This window comes from Gobio gobio, assembly GCF_949357685.1.
Source record: "Gobio gobio genome assembly, chromosome: 14".
NCBI classification, from domain to species: Eukaryota; Metazoa; Chordata; class Actinopteri; order Cypriniformes; family Gobionidae; genus Gobio; species Gobio gobio.
Window position 1 is genome coordinate 52447105 of NC_137107.1, and position 9312 is coordinate 52456416.

The following is a 9312-nucleotide window of genomic DNA, read 5'->3' on the forward strand; positions in this document are numbered from 1 at the left end:
TGTTGCCACAAAAAAGACCAATCAGCACCGGTTTCTCGCTGTACCCCTGCAACATACCAAGAATGGGCCAAAACTGAGTACTACTACTTTTGAACAGGGGTAGACCGTCAAAGTTCAACTGTAATTTAAATAAGTGTCTATCTGGGACAACAGACCACAACTTATTCAACAGTCCATGAAATGAGCTTAGTATTCCAAAGTAGTGAAACATTCCACCTGATAAAGTTTCTATGTTGTATGTTGTTTTTGTTTTAAGTAATGTTCGCCCATCTTTTGGCAGAGAGGGATGGTGAACTTGTAAAATGCAGAGCAATGCTGATAACGCAATCAGGGGAATGCTAAACTCAGTGGCCCAGTCAGCAAGAGAATCCTTCAAGTCATCAATAGTGTCACTGCATGCATCACTATGATCCATTTCCTCATCATCAGACACAAACCTATCCTTTGGAATCTGTTCATTCCCTCCTTCTCTGCTGCCCTGCAACTCATCCTCAAACCATACAGAAGTTTCATCATTGAAGCTCTCTGCATCATTTCTTTCAAACTCTTGCCTGCTACACTCAGTATCTATTGACTGTATTAGTTCATCAACTTTTTTTAATGCTTGTCTTCTCACATTGCTCCTCTCATTGTAACTCCAATTACCCTCCATACCTACAGTCTGTCTCAAGTTTTCTTGCCCAAGCACAGTCCTGTAAGAGAAGGGGGAAAAAAAAGATTAACATTGAATATGCCTATTCAACTATTCAAGATTTACCAATATAGGATACTACTGTAGCTCTAAAAATTTGTTGTATTAATCATTTTGTTAGATCATGGAAAGAGTGCTTTTAGGCCAGAGATTCACAGCTTTTTTTTTATAAGTAACTAATTTAATTGTTTTTATGAATCAATTTATATCTGCATCTAAATATTTTAAATTTAATTAATTTAACCCTCAGAGCCCGACGGCATCGCCCACGACGTCACACGGCACCTCCGATAAATATCTATATTATTTCATGAAACTTTTATCGATTTTCTTACCGTTTTTTCCAGCAGAAAGCTAACGAGCTATCCATCACGGGGGTGTCTTTGGTGTCTTTGTAGCCTTTACAGAAGGTTTTCTATCCAGCCTGGAACATGTGCATCTTTGTGGAGTTGTTCAGCAATAAATCAAAACGCTTACATCCAAGATATATCCACTTGATGTCCATAATTTATAAATTTTCCGTCATTTTTGCCGCTAACGCGATGCTAGCTGCCATTTTGGATGAGGGTTTGACCAATGACAGGCTGATCCGTCATCCACGTTGGTGTGCGTCATTACGCATGAACCACAGCTCTGTTATTGTGAAGAGAGAGAGACGCACGGCTAGTAGTGAGGAGAGAGAGAGAGAAAGATGCGCTGCAGTTTTTAGTAGTTTTGTGGAGAAAGTTTGAGGAAAAAGTTTGAGGAGAAAGTTTGAGGAGAAGTTCCTGATAGGAACTGTTTTGAGGCTTGGCACCAGTAAATATCCAAAATCCAAAGAGGCCAAAAGCGCCTGGACTTTTTTTGGAAAAATGTAAATAGTTTTGGTTCTGTATAAGTTATCATGTTTATTCCTGAGTTCCAGGACTCCAAAGACTTGAACAAACTGTTTTCCAGAGGAAATATGCTTAGCTTTTATTTATTTGTGTGTGTTTTCAATAAATATTTGAGTGATTCAATTTCCGTTTTATGTTTTCATTTGTCTTTATGGTCCCATAACTTATTTTACATTCAGGTGACATCAATGCAACACAAATATACTGACAGTGCAACTTGTCTTGAAAAAAAAGAGGTGTCAATTGTCTGTGCACAACAGGGTTTATGTTTTACAAGCTTTTTTAGTAAATAACACCAGGCGGAAAATTAATTGTAAAAATACCCTTAGGTCTTAAAGGGTTAATAGATAATTATTACATTCTTTCGCTTATTGCAACATTTCATTCTTTCAGTGTAGTTATTTTAATGGTACAATATAATTATTTTTCTGTCAATCCCCTACAAATATGGCACACATGGGAATGAGATGACTAGCAAGACATGAAAGAACTAAGCAACACATGCAATATTTAATGCATGTTTATTTATCACAAATAAAAGAAACATGGATGTCATTTTTATGTGAAAAGATTAATCCAGATTTGATTCTACACTGATGCAAAATGATAACACAATAACAAATAGTTTTCTTATTTTATTACGAATTTCTAGCTAAAACTAAAATTTCAGACATATTCTGATTATCAAAGTCACAGATTAGATTTAGATATATTTAAATCTGATTATACAACCATTGAATCACTTTCAACTTTACAAGTCAATTACTGTTCCTGATTTCACTGTGATTTTTCCGATCAATTTAACAGCATTGACGTTACATTGTTCCGCACACCGGATAGGAAGCACCGCGCCTCGGACATCCCGCAGGCCGATCTATCGCACCCCGGACGCGTCAATCTGTACTCGCGTTCTCAAGTTCAAGGGGCAGTGAATCAAGTATGTATTACATCTAATGTTAGGCCGTACACACACAACATAACTTAACTTACCTGTACAGCGGTTGTCTAACAGACGTTCGTCTTCTTGACTTCACCCTTCAGCGGGATAAATTTCAATCGACGCATCACGTGAACCTCATCCACCAACCAGAAAAGCTGCTGTTACCGTGGAGATCACGCCAAAAAAAAACATTTTATATATATATATATATACACATTATATTCCTATATAGTACGTTTTTAAACTTGATTTTGTGCTGCTTAAACTAAAAAAGTATGTAAAACGTAGACTATTTTGTATGTAAATTAGGTTGTTTTTTATTATAAATTTAATAAATGTAAAATTAGTAATACAAAAAAAAAAAAAAACCATCAAACTCAATTATCATGTTAGGAAAATGTATATTTTGTTAAAGTCAAATGGATTTTGAAATAATCTGAATAATCTTGCCTTGAATATATAGCAGGCCTAAAACTTTATAAATTATAGCCTGACTTAATAAACCTAAAAAAATACTTGTCAAGTAATGGCCCATAATCGCTACACTGATCTGGGCCACACACCTCCCATCCACAATCGGCCCAAATGTTGTCTGCCATCATGCATGCAGTGCCATCATTGCCACACATGGCCCACAGTTGGCTGACATGATGCATGCCAGTGCCGGCAACACGCCAGCAGTGCCATTATGAGGCCACATTTGGGCCAAGTCTGTTTGCTATGTGGGGTATTGAGCGCTCCGTGAACCACGTGACCGTGCGCGCGCCGAGAGATGAGAGCAGGTCGTAACTCTTTTTTTCAACGCCTCTGGCTTTAACTGTTACACATTAGCGCCAAAACGCTATTTATTGTTTGCATTTCGTATTACATTTTAAAAGCTTAGACTTTAATATCAAAAGCAGGTTTGAGAGAGAGGGCGAGAGAGACACATGAGTGACAGAGAGATGGAGGGAGAGCGGGGTAAGGGAATGAACAAACACGCTGCGTGTTTTAAATAGCGTTAAAAAGTTAATGAATAACGACACGCAATGTGTGGCGGCCGGTGTTGATTCTGTGGCGCACCACCACGAATTAGTCTATGTGTGGGAAACACTGGTGTTATAAAGGGTATGCGTGACTGGAGTTAATAGGGGAAACTGCCAAAACAACGAGTAAAACAAGTTTCAGTTTAAACTAAAGGTTAGACTCGATATAGTGGTCCTTACAACTTACCAAAGATCCGGTGTTCAATGGATATTGATAAAAACATTTCCTGACATTTATACATGCCTGATTTTGACGCCAGTAAAATACATAAATCAAATTTGCCTGTGAATGCTTTCAAGTCAAAGTCAAAGTTTATTTATATAGCACTTTTTAAAAACAACAGGTGTTTAACAACGTACTGTACACACATGTCCGTTATCAATAATACAATCAACCAACATGACTTAAAATAAAAGGAATAAATAAAAAAAAACAACAACCATAAAACAATACTCTCACATAGCATCAAATGCCAAACTGTAGTAGTGAGTTTTGAGATTCGTTTTAAAAATAGCAAGGGTTTGAGCCTGTCTGATATGCAGGGGCAAACTATTCCAGAGCTTCGGTCCAGCTACTGCGAATGCTCTTTCACCTCTGCTTTTTAGTTTCACACGAGGGACAACCAACAGCAAGTGGTCAGCAGACCTAAGCGCTCTTGACGGAGCGTACTGCCTAATCAGTTCTGACATACACTTAGGAGCAAGGCAATGAAGCGATTTAAAAACAAACATCAAAATTTTGAAGTTAATTCTAAAATAGATTGGCAGCCAGTGAAGAGAGGAAAGAACAGGTGTAATATGTTCACGCTTTCGTGTCCCTGTCAACAAACGAGCTGCAGCATTCTGAACCCTCTGCAGTCTAGAGAGAGAGGCCTGACTAATGCCTATATAGAGGCCATTACAGTAATCTAGACGCGATGAAATAAAAATGTGGAGAAGTCTTTCAAAGTCTCTAGAAGACAAAAATGATTTTACCTTGGTGAGTTGTCTCAATTGGAAAAAGCTCGATTTAACTACCAAGTTAATCTGTTTATCCAATTTAAAATCACAATCCATAGTGAAAACTAGATTTTTAACATAAGGTTTCACTAGTGGATTCAACTCACCTAGATCAAGATTTTGTGAGGCATAAGTGCCACCGGGAGTAAAAAGCATAACCTCAGTTTTGTTTTCATTAAAACATAAAAAGTTCTGTGCCATCCAAGCCTTTATTTCCTCGAGACACTGGAGTAAAGGCGCTAAGGTGCAAGTGTCTTTTCCTTTCAAAGGCAGATAAATTTGGGTATCATCTGCATAGACATGAAACGAAACTCCAAATTTCCTAAAGATATGACCCAGGGGCAGTAAATACAAGGCGAACAACATAGGCCCCAGAATGGAGCCCTGGGGGACCCCAGACGTGAGAGAAGCCGTAGAAGAGACAAATTCTCCAAGGCGAACTGCAAAAGTTCTTTCGGACAAATACGACTTAAACCATGCCAACGCAATACCCTCAACGCCAACACATTCTTCTAAACGTGAAATTAAAATCTTATGGTCTAAGGTATCAAATGCGGCTGAAAGGTCCAATAATAATAAAATCGCACAATTCCCTGAGTCAGTGATAAGTAACAAATCATTTGAAACCCTCAACAAAGCAGTTTCTGTACTATGCAGAGACTTAAAACCAGACTGAAACACTTTGTGGATACCATTTAAACATAAAAATGCATTCAACTGTTCAAATACAACCTTTTCGAGTAATTTAGACAAGAACGAAAGTCTAGAGATGGGTCTAAAATTAGCACAGACTGATGGATCCAGATTACTTTTCTTGATAACCGGTTCCACCACTGCATGTTTAAAAGGTTTGGGTACAACTCCCGTAGCCAGGCTACTGTTAATAATAGCAAGAACCGAAGAGCCAATGGCATCAAATGCATCCTTTAAGAGTCGTGGAGGAACAATGTCAGTGTGACATGTAAATAATTTCATTTTGACCAGAGTCTCCCTCAATGAGACAAGGGACACTGGCTCAAACTGATTTAAGACAGCAGAGCGCTCAAAATTAATAGGTTGGAAAATCAGCGAAGATGATATATTCGATCTAATAGCATCAATCTTCTCAATAAATTTTTTTAGAAATTGTTCACACAGTTCGACAGAATATTCTAAACTAGCAGCTTGGGGAGTATTTAAAACTGCATTAATGGTACTAAACAGTACAGCTGGCTTAAGGGAGTTACTACTAATTATATTTGATAAATACTTTGATTTCTCCAGTCTCACACTCTTTTTGATATTTAGTCAAATTGTAACGGACTTTAAATAAATACAATATACTATGGGTGTGATGGTAAATTGTAACGGACTTTAAATAAATACAATATACTATGGGTGTGATGGTAAACAAAACTGACGGCTCGGTTTTGAAGTCACAGTTCGGTACAGCAGGGGAGAGAAAACTCAATTTAAAATAGCTTTTTTTTTATTCAACAGTGGTTTACTGAACCAGAATTCAATTATAACTCTATTCTTCTAATGCAATTTTTATTATTTGCTAATAAGTTATACCACACTCAGATAGGCATACATTATGCATGTTACTGGCCATTGTTTTAATCTACTCGCGTCAAATTCAAAATACATTTTTATGGCCGTACAAGATATTATTCAGCACGTGATGAACATCGCAATGCCGGGTTTGCCTACGCTGTCGTCACATTGTTCTCGCCGTCTGGATGAAGATAAGGAGCATATATAGTTTGTTTTACCATATATTTATTGTTTTGTTTATAATACTATTTTGATTGTTGTTCATTGTAATTATATTTATAATTTGTTTTGTAATTTTATTAGAAAGTGTATATATGTAAAATAGTTTAAACAAAAAACATTTAGCTTAAATAAAACATGAATGAAATGAGTACATTTTGCAATTTCTTTTTAACAAATGATATACGTTTGAATTATGCTAAACACATTTCTCACAAGCAAAACAGAGAAAAGGTACATGGTATTTGACATCATGTAAACTATATAAATATATAAATATATATATATATATATATATATATATATATATATATATATATATATATATATATATATATATATATATATATATATATATATATATGCAAGCTAATAGTAAGTGAGGCGTGACCATATAGCTTTTCTCTGCTTTGCTAGTGAGATATAAAACTCAGTAACAATATTAAAGGTCCCATGGCATGAAATTTTCATTTTATGAGGTATTTCAACATTAATATGAGTTCCCCTAGCCTGAATATTGTCCCCAAGTGGATAGAAATGTTGATCGGTGTAAAACCGAGTTCTGGCTGTCTTTCTCTGCCTTTGAGAAAATGACAGGCCAGACGAGCCAATCCTGAAGTCTCCTGGTTTGACGTCCAAGCAGGAGCGGTTACCTCCCTTTCCTCCGCCCAGAGAATCTGGCCCATGCAAGCGCTCGAGAGATCATTAACGTTACTTGTGAACGAGTGAAAGCTGGCAGTTTCTCAGTGTTTGGATGTACAAATGAAAACAGAAGTCTTTCTTCAGTTCCTTCTGATCTGTGATCATTGATTTCTTATGTGAAGCTAATTATTTATTATTCTTGCACACACTGCGGCTTCTCTCTCTCCCGACAGAACGGTGTTTTCGTATTTTCTATCTTGTGAGTCAGTGTTTTTGTACGTCCTCGTCGCGTCTATCTGTTCTGTAATGGCAAAAATTAATTCGTCGACATCACTAATAAGAGACAAACCATAATCCAATTGTCTTTATAAAGATTTATTTTCCTTGCAAGGAAGAGCCACGGTCAAACGCAGCCGCTCGAGGCTACCTTGAGTGTGAACTGCTAAAACAAAAGAAAGCACAAACTTTTATACCCTCAATGTTTTAACAACCCCCTCAGTAATTTTCCATACATCTGGCGAAACCCACTGAAGGTTTCGCCTTGAGCAAGAGGTGAGACAATACACAAATGGTCCCCCTCCTGTCTTGGATCTCATTTGAATTAAAAGCAAGAAACACAATGGTCCTCCATCTTCATCTAACAAAGCATGTTAGCCAGGAACTCAGATTCCAAGAGCCATAAAAGATAAAAGGGACAATGTATGGTTTCCACAGGTGGGGCCTCTTTGATCTGACTCATTTAAAACACAATAGAGAAAACAGGTCTGGAAGATTAAATCTTCTGTGATTAAATTTTTCCCCAACAATTTCCCCCTTTTATCATTCTTTGATAACTTGCAAAAAAGAAAAATTTTAAATGTGTATATAATAAAAATAGAAGTAGTAATAATAGTCACTCATCACATTCATTAAAGCTGGATAACAGCAACCTGTCGAGTCTTTCTGTGGCATGAAATGGTTTCTGTCACCACAAACCCAAATTACCGCATGCGAAGTGTCACTTGGTTTGCTAAACGTACAGGTAAAACCTGTTGTGATACTGCCTATCACCGCTGTGCAGTTCCCTGTGGTCGAATTCTTGATGTCAATTCTGACTCTGCAGTCAGATCACCCTGCTTTCACGTTCAGCTTCAGTCTCGTGAGCACACGCACACATCTCCTTGAACATGCATCACTCTCAATGGTGTAATCAACTTGTCTGTGTGGTTGTACCGCTGCGTTCTCTTGCGAGCAGACGTTGGATGTTTTGTTGGAATCTTCCCTTGCTCGATGTCCGCTGCAGCTCTAAGCACCACCTACTGGATTCTGTAGGCTTGAAATAGGGTTTAACTTGAAAACTGGTTGGCTCAGCACCACGTTGTGCCAGTGTCTCTGCTCCTGAGATGATAACGGCAAATGATGTTTATATATCTGCCCGCACAGACGTTTGCCTCCTGCTTCTCTCTCCTCTCGGCTCCTCCTCCCCGATCACTGGTGGGACCTTTCTGCAATGGCTCGCATGCACCCACGCCGCTCTCTCCGCTACCGTGACGGCAGTGTCGTCAGAAGCCTGACAAAAGGCCCTAGCCACCTTTCCGCCTTCCAGCTCTTCGTACTCAGGTCCTGTTTTACCACGTGATCTCCTGGCTTGATGTTGTGCAAGGGAGTCTCAGCCGGTTTCCCCTGTAGCAGTTTTCGCCTGCACACATACACCAGACAACAGAGAAGACATTTCTTTGCAATAATTCACAATTCTATTGATGCAAGCTATTGTTTACCCCCTTCCATTCCCATGAATGGTGGTCTTCCAAAAAATTTCTCAAACGGGCTCAGATTTACTCAAGGCCTTTTCTCGTTTTCATGTATTTCAATATGCATCAAAATGCGAAATTTTCAGCAAATATTGTAACCCCCTTATAAACTTAATTCATTTGAGTACCATTACCATTACCATTCCCCCTTTGGCTGCAGGATTCATATTTCAATATCCATTTTAGCCTAATTTGACTTGATTGTTCACAATCCCTGTCAGAAATCCTAATTTTTTATTTTTATTTTCTATTTATTTTTTGTTTCCTGTATGAATCAAAATATGTCTAGAAGTTATCTAGATATTCTTTTAGAAGTTATCTTTTTGGTTCGCCCTCCGGCCTTTCGTAAATATGAGTGAGTCTCTCTATACCGCTCACCAAATACCGCATAAATTGAGAGCCAGGAAACACCCTGAAGGAAAAGAGCTATGAATGAGATCGGCATCCAAGAGCCAGCTGAGACCATGCTGTGATTGTGATTGATAACTTTGTGGAGCAGAACAAAATTTATTTGGATTAGTAAAACTGTATGATATTGAACTAATATGTCTCTATCATAGTCTTAATCCTGCAGGTCATTAGGATGGCAGAGGAT